At 37.9% G+C, this 13077-nt stretch overlaps 1 protein-coding gene across 1 annotated transcript in view; it reads right to left on the reverse strand.

The window, feature by feature from the left end:
- Positions 1-1871: 1871 nt before the first annotated feature.
- Positions 1872-13077, reverse strand: part of LOC122652334 (mediator of RNA polymerase II transcription subunit 27-like) — a 48921-nt gene continuing 37715 nt past the window's right edge. The window contains exon 8 of the mRNA XM_043846044.1: positions 1872-2129. The gene's annotated coding sequence lies outside the window, so the exon portion shown is untranslated. The remainder of the gene's footprint in view (positions 2130-13077) is intronic.

Here is a 13077-nt window from a genome sequence, read left to right on the forward strand (position 1 = left end):
ACAAATATAACACTTGCAACCTTTTTTAGAAATAGTGTTTTTTTTGTTGAAGTTCTTTTTCCGAACAAACCGTTGTTTATTATTATAAGGGTATTTAGGCATACTGTTATTATACCTTTTCCACCTAAACTTTTTAAACCTATTTTTAGTAAAAAGTTTAATAGACTTTTGTGGAATGGATTTACATCCAAATTCCCAATTATCTTTGATAAGAGAGTTACAAAAGGTAGGTATAAGCCTCTTTTTAATTTGTTTAGTCGCTTTTGCTTCTAAACAATGATTAATGAGTTGACGGTGAACGAAATTAATTCGGTTTCCTAAAGTGTCTGTACTACCAGTTTCAACACAGTATTTAGGGTAGGAGGAATGACATATTTCATCCCATGGAGGTACTAATTTATAGAAAAATTGGGTTAGCCAAAATGCAGATTGTTTTGCATCTAGAAGATAATAATTCTTTTGATAGGTTTTAGCAAAAGAATCAAATTCTGTCATACTACATAATTTCAGTTTGGAAAGTATATAGTTTATGTCTTCAAGAAAAGCATTCTGTGAAGAAATTCCACAGAATTCTCGTTTAAGTACATCTGAGAATTTACAGAGTATCTCCTCAGGAGTCAATAAGTCTCCTGTTAGGGCAGCATATTCGATTTTACCTGTATCTGAGGCTTCCCATTTTCTAATGTACTGCAATACATCTCCCTGGAGTATTCCAATGAAATAAGCGAGATATTTTTTCTTTTCCCATAAAGTTTTATAATTTGTGATGACTATAGCTAGGGATTGAGCCCAGTTATCAATTGTATGCTCATAATTTTTATAAGTAATATGGGTCAAGTCTAAATAAGTGTCTCCCGAGGCGACATGTTGTTTGTTTAAATCATCTCGCCGTTGTGTGGTTGGAATTGGCTCGTCTTAAGATGTATGTTTTACTTCTTCATGAAAGTTCTGACCAAAATCGGATCTGAGTCCTATTTTGTGGTCGACATAAATCATCCTAGTCTAGATGATCAGACTGACCAACTTTTCGTTTTCCTTTTGGGTCTAGGTCCTGTTCTTGTTCATCCTCTGAGGTTGAGGACGAACTAGATTCAGACTCCTCCGTCTCAGCTTGAATGGTTTCAGTGTCTGATTCGTCAGAGAATATTTGATATGCATGCAAGTTGAACAAGGTTTCATGGTCAGAATAGAGTTCTTGCATCATTGATAAAAGCTTGCGTCTTTCATCAGGGTCTTTCTCGTCTATAAAGCGTAATTTCCAATAATCCATTATTTCTTTTAACGGATTAAAGTCAGACTCATCAAATGAATAATTTGACGTGTCATCATCTAAAACATTGATGGAGTTTCCATAAAATAGATTGGATCTATGAGAAGTATTTGGTGACACGTACCCCTCAACAAAGACCGATAGTTGATCAGACAAAGTCTGCATTTGAGCTTTGGTTTGCTCTTTTAAGTCCAAATCTATAATAGATCCAATGGTTTTAATATCGGAATCTAGTTTATTGATTTTGTTATCAATAATTTTAAAATAAGTAGTAGTAATATCTATTAACATATTAATAACATCACAAGCAGAGTTTATATTTTTTTGGTTTTTAAAGATATGCGAGCTATGATCATACAAAGATTTATCCACTGTGCCTCCAGTTGAGACTAAACAGTCAACCGAATCCATTTAAAATTGAGATGGTACCTAAAACTTGAATATCTAAAGTATTGTAATCTAAAAAAAAATGGAAAGAAACAATACTCTGAAAAAAAAAATCCAGTAGTATCTGATATGTACAAATACAATCAGTCAAGTGCCCTCCCTCCCTGCCCCCCTCCCCCCTCTCTTTTTTTTTAACCCGACGTGAGGAGGTTGAGTAAAAAAGGGAGGGGAGTCACTGTATTTGAATATCTAACTACTAAACATAACCTAGGCTCTAACAAATGTAAAACATACCTGTATAGCACCATTTATAACCTAGATTTGTTAAATCTATCATGAGGAATTTTAATTGATTTTAGGCCTTCTCAATTCTGAATCAAATTACAATGATGGTAGAAATCATCCTTGGAAAGAACGGATTGATCTTACAGTGCTCCTGATATCAAATTCTCTTGTATTCTTAATGTGAAGCCTGTAACATAAAAGAAAATTTTGACATAATTGGCGTATGGTGAAATATCATTAAATTAAAAAAGAGCAGCAGAATGATAAATCTTGCAAGGGAATGGTAACATGCAAATGTGAGAAGTACAAAATGTCGGACAGATCTTTCCCTTTTTTTTTTCATACTGAAAAATACATATCAGATAGATATATTGATCATGAGATAAGTTGTTCACAGCATAAAAGGATATATTATAAAGGACTGAGTTGCCCTCCACCCTTGGCGAATGGAATCCCATTCACCGAAGGGCAGGAGAGAGCAGGAATGGGTATCGGGAGGGTATTTTGGAACATATAAAAACCCTGGGATGGTGGGTGAACCGTCTTCTATGGGTGGAGGAAAACTGTCCTATTATTAATGCATAAACAAGACTCTCATAAGATGGAGTTGTCAGGGAAAGATAATTTGATAATTCTATTAAATGCATTAGGCATTTTACCGAAAGAACAAAAATTTAAATGCATTAGGCATCGTTTTCACTCCTCATCCCACAAAGCCCAAAAAAAAGATACATAAGTTCTTAGAATATTTAAAAAGAAGGTAAACAAAAATTCCTTCTGTTTTGTACAAAAAAGGCTTCACAAAGACAGAGTACTTAACATGTTTATTCTATAAAAAATAACGAAAACTACCTCGTACAGTACCTACACAAAATTAAAAAAGGGGTGTCTTGTGTTTTTGTCTTTTGCATGAGCGGATTGAGCACACACGTCGCGCATGAGAGAGAGAGAGAGAGAGAGAGAGAGAGAACTGGGGGGTTATCACTGAAACAAAAGCAGGCAAAAAGTGATGGAGAACAGCTAGTGAAGGGCATATTTGTTTGAATTTTATTTTCTTTTACTAATAATTTAGAATTAGGTTCAGTTTCTTTTGCTAATTTTTAAAAATAGGACAACTAAATTCATTTTATCCTTTTCTTAACACCACAATCACTTTAAGGCCTCATGCATCATCACCCTTCCTATATATTCTTTAAAGGGAAAAACTTCCCCACTATGCCAAAGTGCAAATTACCTCTCATATGCAAAAACACTCTAGGGTCTTCATATTTTGATATATTAATCTCTTAATTAAACTGGGATGGACATGCCTACCCCTGCCTATTTACTTAAAAAGCAGGTTGTGCATGGCATACAGCCCAAGACCCCCTAGCACAGCCCCCATAGCTGCCACCCATAATTTCTCTTTTTGCCACTGGAGGCTCAAAGACAGAAGAAGAAGGTAAAACTACAAGAATTTAAAATGTAAACAATAGCAGGAAAAAATAACCAAGGAAACAGCACCTGCGCAAGGTAGAAAAGAAAAAAAGAGTAGAGAACAACGGAGGGTCACGGTTGTCGTTGTGGTGATTGTATTACTAACTAAGACCAATATTCTTATTTGTAACGTAACTAAAGCAATATTACAGGATAGGTCTATGCATAAATACACGTAAACCCCCTAACAAGAACCAACAACACAAAATATAGCTTAACATGTTTTACCCTTGTCTTGTGGTACAACTTATCGACTCTCCCCCTTAAGCTGGACCACAAACATCACTCATGCCCAATTTGGAACACCCTTCAAAAAAGGCATTTCAAAACAAGGCTATAGTAAACATATCACCAAGCTGAACAGAAGATCTAACCAAGAGAGTAGAAATCAACTTCTGAATCACAACATCTCGCACAAAATGACAGTAAACTTTAATAAGTTAGGTTCGCTCATGAAAGACTGGATTACTAGCAATATAGAGAGCAACTTGATTATCACAATACATCGCCATAGGCTTGTTAACTAGACCCACGTTCCTAGACAAGAAATTTCAATTACATCAACTCAGCTGCAGTCCATGCCATGGCCCTGTACTCAGACTCAACTCTAGAACGGGCTACTGTAGGTTGTTTCTACTCCACATAACAAGATTACCTCCACCAAACGTACAACACCATGTGGTTGATCTCTGATCACCATCAACACTAGCCCAGTTAGCATCAGAATAAGCAATAATATCATCATGACCATGGCATCTATACATTAGTCCTTTCCTTGGAGCATCCTTAAGATACCTGAGGATGTGACACAGCCTCCCAATGAGTTTGGCTAGCTTTCTCCATAAACTAATTAATAACGCCAATAGAAAATGAAATATCGGGTTTGTTTACAATAAGATATATAAGTTTACAAACCAATTGTCGATATTGATGTTTGTACATAAATTCCTTGTCATCACAAGTCCCAAGTTTTTTATGGGGATCCATAGGTGTGTCAATAAGCTTGCAACCTAACATTTCAGTCTCATTCAAAAGATCACTGACATATTTCTTCTGAGACAAACTAATACCTTTCCTACTACGAACAACCCCAATTCCCAGAAAATACTTGAGGACCACCAAATCTTTCATCTGAAAATGTTATTGTAAATAGATTTTGACACCCTCTATACCAAAAGGGTCATTACCAGAAACAATGATATCCTCAACATAGAAGACCAATATAACCTTGGAACCTTGACGACAAATAAATGTGACCATAGTAGCACTGTGACAATACATAACCAGATACAACTCAACTTATCAAACCAAACTTGTGGTAACTACTTTAACCATAGATTTCCTTACGAAGCCGGCAGACTTTTTGTGCATTCTCCCCCTAAGCAACATACTTTGAGGATAAAGTCTCAAAGTAATTGACACCATAAGTCGGAGTGTAATCTTTAGCAACCAAGTGAGCTTTCAGACATTCAACAGAGCCATCAAGGTTATATACTTAATGGTACACAGCCAACGACAATTCACAAGGTCCCTTACCTAGAAGTAAATTAGTCAGGATCCATGTCTGACGACTACACAATGCATCCATTTCCACATCCACAACCGATTCCCAATGAGGATAAGATCGCTTCTTAATAAGTTTTAAGGACAATATTTGTAGATAAAGGCAAAACAAAATTGCAAAGAAATGAACATGTAAAACAAAACAAATTGAGCAATATAATAAGCAATACAAGACTAACAAAAAACACTATTAGAAAACCAGAACCGAGAGAAGAAAGGAGAGCTGCCCATGAGCATTGAACTTCAGTGTCTCCCTCAAATTGTTTGTATTTATATGAAATAGATTACACCCAAAAAGGGGGGATTCCTAACCATATTAGGAATCCTAGTTACAAAAGAAAAATAGAAACAAAACATGAATTAGAACTAGGACTAAGGAACCTAAACTAAAACCAAAATATAAGAGAAACAAAAGGGGGGAATCTCTATAAGAATAATGAAATATTCTAATTGAGAATACCTTTCTTCCTTTGTGCTTGATACACTTCAACACTCCCTCTCAAGTTGGAGCATACAAATCACCTAGACCAAGTTTGGAACAACTCCTACGAAAAGCATGTCCAAACAGCGGCTTAGTAAACATATCACCAAGCTGATTGGCAGTGGACACAAATGGAGAAGAAATCAGCTTCCTCATAAAGGCATCCGAACAAAGTGACAATCAACCTCAATGTGCTTGTACTCTCATGAAACACTGGATTACTTGCAATATAAATAGCGATTTGATTACCACAAAACATCTTCATAAGTTGAGAGATAGGAAATCCCAACTCCTGGAGCAATGATTTTACCCACATCAACTCAGTTGTAGTATGTGCCATTGCCTGATATTCAGCCTCAGCACTCGATCGAGCAACAATAGTTTGTTTCTCGCTTTCCAAGTGACCAAATTACCACCCACAAAGGTATAATAACCAGTAGTAAAAGAGTTCAGAATCAAAGAATGAGAATGATGTGACTTGTCTTTAATGACAAAGGTCCAATTTATTTATATTCAGTTACAACCCAAGGACAAAATAGTAAAAAGGAAAAAATAACAAAACCCTAAAGAAACCTAAAGACAGAGAAAATATTTCAATCCCACGGTTCTCAACACTCCTCCTCAAGTTGGTGCAAATATAATAAACATGCCCAACTTGGAGACCAGTGGGTGGAACACCTTACAATTCAGGCCCTTGGTGAATACATTTGCTAATTGATTATCAGAACTAACAAAAGGAATATAGATCACTTCTTCTTCAAGCTTTTCTTTGATTAAGTGTCTATCGATCTCCACATGTTTGGTGCGGTCATGTTGGATAGGATTAGGCGCAATACTGATGATAGCCTTGTTGTCACAGTAATGGCACATAGGATCTTCAACAACGATTCCCAAACAACTCAAAATTCCCTTAAGCCTCATAAGTTCACAAATTACCTGTGCCATGGCACGGAATTCGGCTTCTACACTGGAACGAGAGACGACTGACTGTTTCTTGCTACGCCATGTGACAAGATTTCCACCAAGGAAGGAACAATAACCAGAGGTGGATCACCTATCATCAATGGATCCAACCCAATCAGCATCAATAAATATTTCCAGTCGAAGGTTAGTCATTATTAGAAAAGAGGATTCCCTTCTCAGGGGCAGACTTTAAATATCTCAGTATACAATTCACTCTCTAGGTGAGATGTCCTGGGATCATGAAGGAAGTAATTGATGATGCTCACAGCATAGGTAATATCAGGCCTAGTATGGGACAAGTAGATCAATCGGCCAACATGTCTTTGGCACTGGTCTCAGTCAACAGGCTCACCCATATCACTGCACAACTAATGATTGACTTCAATAGGGGAATCTACAGGCTTACATCCTAACATGCCAGTATCTTGGAGAAGATCTAAGACATTTCCGTTGGGAGATGAAAAAGCTCTTATTTGACCTTGCAACTTCAATCCCAAGAAAATACCGAATGTATCCCAAATCTTTAATTTCAAACTCCCTTGCAAGTAATGATTTTAAATGGGAAATTTCATCATTACTGTTCCCAGTAATCACTATATCATCAACATACACAATGAGGGCGGTGATCCAGGTTCCATCTCTATTCACAAACAAGGTATGATCGGCCTGACTCTGTCGATATCCAAACTTCTGCATTGCTTTCAGAAATCAACCAAACCAAGCCTTTGGAGACTGCTTGAGACCATATAAGGATTTCTTTAACTTGCAGACATGACCAGCAACTGATGGGAATGAGAAACCAGGAGGTGGATCGATGTAAACTTCTTCAAGGTCTGCATTCAGGAAGGCGTTCTTAACATCCAATTGTTGAAGATTCCAACCCAAATTGGCAGCACAAGACAGTAACGTTCTTACTATATTCATCTTTGCTACAATAGTGAAGGTTTTTTGATAGTAGATCCCATAAGTTTGGGTGAAGCCCTTTGCAACCAGACGTGCCTTGTATCTCTCAACAATGTCATCAGCCTTTTGCTTGACTATGAATACGAACTTGCAGCCAACTAATTTCATCCCTGCAGGGCAAGGAGTAAGTTCCCAGGTACCATTTTTATCCAAGGCCTGCATTTCTTCTATCATGGCAGCCTTCCACCTTGAATCTTTGATGGCTTCCTTCCAATCCTGTGGAATTGACACATAAGACAGAGAGGAAACAAAAGCCCGATAGGAGGGTGATAAGGACTCATAAGAAACAAAGTGGTTAATGGGATGTTGGGTACATGAACGAACCCCTTTTCTAAGGGCAATGGGGCGTTCATCAGGAGCATTAGCAAAACAGGCACAAAGTCAATAAAAGGAGAGATGTTACCTGATGGTGAGGACATATCTGGTGGAGGCGCCACAATGGGTAATGGTTGATGATTGTCCATGGTATCCTTATGCTTGGATCTGGTCTGAGCGTAAGTTATCAAGTCTGTAACAGTAGGATGTGGTGGTGGAACCGATGTCTTCCCCTGAACAGAAACAGGTAGACTACCAATTACTAGAGGGGGTAACTGCAGCTCTTCCTCAAGACTCCCCCTGAAGAGGTATCGTGAAATATGGTTCGGACTCATGAAAGTTGACATCTAGAAAAATGCACCAAATAGCACTCGAATCCAATTTGGAACGAGAGGGAGAAGAATTATGGACGAAACAAACACACCCAGGAAGAAGAGAGAAAGCAATGGTGGAATCCGGGAGGAAAGAAATAGGGGTCTTAAAATTAAGGACACTATAGGAAACCCTATTAATGAGGTATGCAGCAGTAAGGACAGCATCACCCCAATAGGTTTTAGGGACACCAGTAGTGAAAATTAAGGCACGGGTCACATCCAGAAGGTGATGGTTTTTCCATTCAAGGATGCCATTCTGTTCTGGGATCCAAACACAAGAAGTCTGGGAAAGAATTCCATGGGAAAGGAGATACTGTTGAAAGTTACCATCAATATATTCAGTACCATCATCACTCCTAAGAACTTGAATGGTCGCATTAAATTGGGTGCAAAGCATGGCATGGAAAGACTGGAAGCAAGAAAAGACATCAGATTTATTGTGCAAGAGGTAGACCAATGTGAGATGAGTGCAGTTATCAATAAATGTAATAAACCAATACATCCACAGAGTAGGCATATCAGCAATACTCCACGATAGTAACAAGCGGCCCAAGGAACCCCAATTTTAATGTTGTATCAACTAGAGTTTCATGGAACACAAGGCAGCATAGGTTGCTGCAAACCAGAGAGAAATCCCTTGGAAAACTCTCAAAACAGGAAGGTAGAACAACAACGGAGGGTCATGGTTGTAGTGACTGTATCACTAATCGAGACCATGGTACAAAATTTCGCGAAATATCGCCAAAATTTCAGTAATTTCGACACTACCGAGACGAGATGGGCTTCCGAAATGAAAAAAGCTCAAATTTCGGCGACGGTATATTTCGGTATATCTCGGTATATTTCGTAGAAACAGTGTGTATTGAGTAGTATATTTCGGTAAATTTCGGTATATTTCGGTAAATTTCGTAGAAATTCTTTGTGTATTGAGTATTGAACTATTGACTATTATGAAGTTTATGAGTTATGACTTATGCACTTATGACTTTATGAGTTTAAACTTTAAAGTTTAAACTAAAGGCTACATTTGACTTTATTTTTGTTTCATTACTTTGTTTAAATTTCTTATTATGTCTTTTAGTACTTAAACAATATGTATTTACCTATTTTATACAACAGGGTCCGACCTTATACAGTCAATCTAGGGTGCAAACCCAAAACACCACTTTGAGTTCATTTTTTTTGCAATATGAAGGTTTAAATGTGTTTATTTAACTTAAATAAGGGTGTCCATGAAGTATCAGGCCTAGATATAGCCAAACACCCACCGAGATGGACTCCCGAAATATTGCAGAAAAAATGCAATATTTCAGCGAAATTTCGCCAAATTTTGGATATTTCGGATATCTCGGTAGGCCCGAGATACCAATATATCGCAAGATATAGTACTATGATCGAGACCAATATTAGAAAAGGATGGGTTTATGCATAATTACACATAAACCCCCTAAAAGAAACCAATAACACAAAATATAACTTAACCTGTTGTATCCTTAACCTGTGGTACAACTTATAAACATAGAACAATTAAAATTTTTCACATTTCAAATAAAAATAGAAAAGAGGAAAGAAAATAAAATTTTGTTGCACAAGTTCGAGAACATAGTAAAAGTAATTATTATAGAACATAAATATATTTACTCTAGGCATAGGCATATGCAATAATTATTAATCAGGTAGTAACTTTCACAAACCCGTTCAAGAAAAAAGAAAGAGGAATAATCACAGCTTCAAACCACCTATTAAATTCATATGGAGACTCAAATAGCCAAAAATTACAATAAACATGCTTATGAAAGTAATAGGTTGTGCATCCAAAATACCACCTAGGATATCACACCGCAGATCAAACTAAAATATGTAAAACCTCAAATCTCCCAGTATGAAAACAGTTTCAGGGCATAAACACTAAAGAAGCAACCAGTGCTACTTGTCCCTTTAGTATAAGTGAAGTCTTGATTAGTAACGTAATGAAAAGATTCATGTTAGTGAGACATATATTCGAACATATACACACAAAGGCACAACAATGACGACTAAGGAAAGCCATTCTGGACTAATTATGTATCCAAGAGGCCCCCTTTTCGGTTAGAATCTGAATAATTTTTAAAATACTCAAGAGTGCCATAGTTGTCGGCGTTGCCTAGGTATCCAGACTCTTTCTTGGGTCCAGGCTCTACTTTTATTTTTTCTTTTTGTGGTGCGTCAGGTAGGCAGCCGGCACTGTACTTTTCAGCCAATCACCTTTTTCATGGATCTTGTTGTTTTCTGATTTCCTTTTCTTGCCTTATGTCTTTTCATCCTTTTTGGGTAGGGCGTCCCCTGTATGCGACGCGCCGCGTCGACGCCCAAATATGGTGATAAGTTCTCAAGGGCAAGTGAGAGGATATTTGGCAGCCCAGAAACGTAGGATAAGATTAGCTTCTTGAAATATTGGATCCTCAACTAGCAAGAGTCTGGAGTTGGTAGATGTTATGAGGAGACGAAGGATAAATATCGCTTGTATCCAAGAGACTAGATGGAAGGGTAATAAAGCTAAGGTGTTGGACGACTTCAAACTCTAGAATTCGGGAGATCAAAGTAATAGGAACGGAGTGGGCATAATAGTGGATAAAGATCTAAATAAGGATGCAGTGGAGGTCAAAAGATTGGGAGATAGGATTATATCCATCAAACTGGTGTCGGAGAAGGAGATTGTCAATATCGTTTGCGCTCCCCAAATTGGATTGAATGAAAGTAGTAAACGTCAATTTTGGGAGCTCATGGATGACTTAATGCAAAACTTTGGCCAAGAAGAATTGACTATTATTGAAGCTGATCTGAACGGACATGTTGGTAGCGATCATAGAGGTTATGAAGGTGTCTATGGTGGTTTCGGGGTTGGGGAGAGGACGTCGAGGGGACCTCAATCCTAGACTTTGCGGTAGCCTATGATCTTCCCATTGTGAACACTTTCTTTGAAAAAAGAGAGGAGCACTTAGTTGCCTACAAAAGTGGGAATCATCGGAACCAAATAGATTTCTTCCTAACTAGCAGGACAGACAGATTGATGAGTAAGGATTGTAAGGTTATCCCTGGGGAGTGCCTCACTACCCAATCTTGGATTTGTGCCTTAGCATACAAAAGTGTAGAAGGAGGGAACCTTTGCATCCTAAGATAAGGTGGTGGAAACTAAAAAGGGAGTCCCTTAAGACATTTACTGATATGGTAGTAAAAGAAGGAACATGGGATTGTGAGGGAGACATTTATGTGTTGTGGAATGAGATGATGACTTGTATTACGAAGGTGGCCAAAGATGTGCTTGGGGAAGTAAAGGATAATCGTCAAGCCCCTAGGGAAACTTGGTGGTGGAACGATGAAGTCCAAGCAACCATTAAGACCAAGAAAGATTGTTTTAAAACATGACAAAGAACTAAAAAGACGGAGGATAAAAAGAGGTACTTTGAGGCTAGAAACGAAGCTAGGAAGATTATGGGAATGGCTAGGAGGAAGAAATTTGAGGATCTCTATATCAGCCTAAACACAAAAAGGGGAAAAATCTATATATAAGATAACTAAGATGAGAGAAAGGAAAAGTAGAGATTTCGACCAAGTGAAGCGTATCAAGGGTGAGGATGGAAGAGTGTTGGTTAGGGATGAGAACATTGTGAAGAGATGGGACAAGTATATCTATAACCTACTTAATGGAGATGGACCAAGTAGTATTGACCCAATCGAGTACTCTAGTCAACACGATACCACACATCATAGTTATGTAAGAAAGGTTAGCGTGGCTGAAGTTAAAGAAGCATTAAGAAAGATGAAAGCTGACAAGACTCTAGGCCCTGATGAGATTCCAATAGAAGTGTGGAAAGCCTTAGATAGTAGTGGGGTTTATTGGTTAACCAAGTCTTTTAACAGAATTATGAACACTAAGAGGATGCCAAATGATTGAAGGAGACGCATTGTAGTCCCAGTTTACAAAAATAAAGGTGATATCCAGAGCAGCAATAACTATAGAAGTATAAAGCTAATAAGTCATACTATGAAACTTTAAGAGAAGGTTATTGAAGCCCGTTTGAGAAGGGAGACTCTTATCTCGGTGAACCAGTTTGGCTTCATGCCAGGTAGATCCACAACTGGGAGGCTATCTACTTATTGAAGAGGCTCATGGAAAGGTATAGAGATAGCAAGAAGGATCTCCATATGGTCTACATTGACCTGGAAAAAGCCTATGACCGAGTCCCTAGAGATTTAATCCACCATACTCTAGTGAAGAGAGGGTGCCGAGTATATATGTGTAGGTAATTAAGGATATGTATGAAAGCATGGTAACTAGTGTAAGATCTGTGGGAGGGCAAGGCAAGCAATTTCCAATTACGATTGGGTTACACTAGGGATCTGCCTTAAGCCCTTATCTATTTGCGCTTATCATAGATGAACTAACCAAGAGCATTCAAGATGAGGTCCCGTGGTGCATGCTTTTCGTCGATGATATCGTTTTAGTAGATGAGACAAAAGAAGGGATCAACGCTAAGTTAGAGCTTTGGAGAACAACCTTGAAAACAAGAGGCCTTAAGATTAGTAGAACGAAGACGGAATATATGATGTGTAATTTTAGTCACACTATGATGGATACTGATATGGTGCAAATTGAGGTATCGCAAAGTGACTGTTTTAGATATCTAAGGTCTATCATAAATAAAGAAGGTGACATAGAGGATGATGTTTCACAGAGAATTAAAGTGGGATGGATGAAGTGGAGAGGTGCGTCCAGAGTGCTGTGTGACCAGCGTTTTCCTTTAAAGCTTAAAGGAAAATTATATAGGATTGTTGTTCGTCCGGCCATGATGTATGGGGCAGAATGTTGGACCGTTAAGAAGTGTCATATTGATAAGCTTTGTGTAGCATAGATGAGGATGTGACGATGGCTATGTCGAAAAACAAGGATGGATAAAGTACGGAATGAACTTATTTGATCAAACTTGGGAGTAACCCTGATTGATGACAAACTATGAGAG

Source organism: Telopea speciosissima, chromosome 2 (assembly GCF_018873765.1).
Source record: "Telopea speciosissima isolate NSW1024214 ecotype Mountain lineage chromosome 2, Tspe_v1, whole genome shotgun sequence".
Classification (NCBI taxonomy): domain Eukaryota; kingdom Viridiplantae; phylum Streptophyta; class Magnoliopsida; order Proteales; family Proteaceae; genus Telopea; species Telopea speciosissima.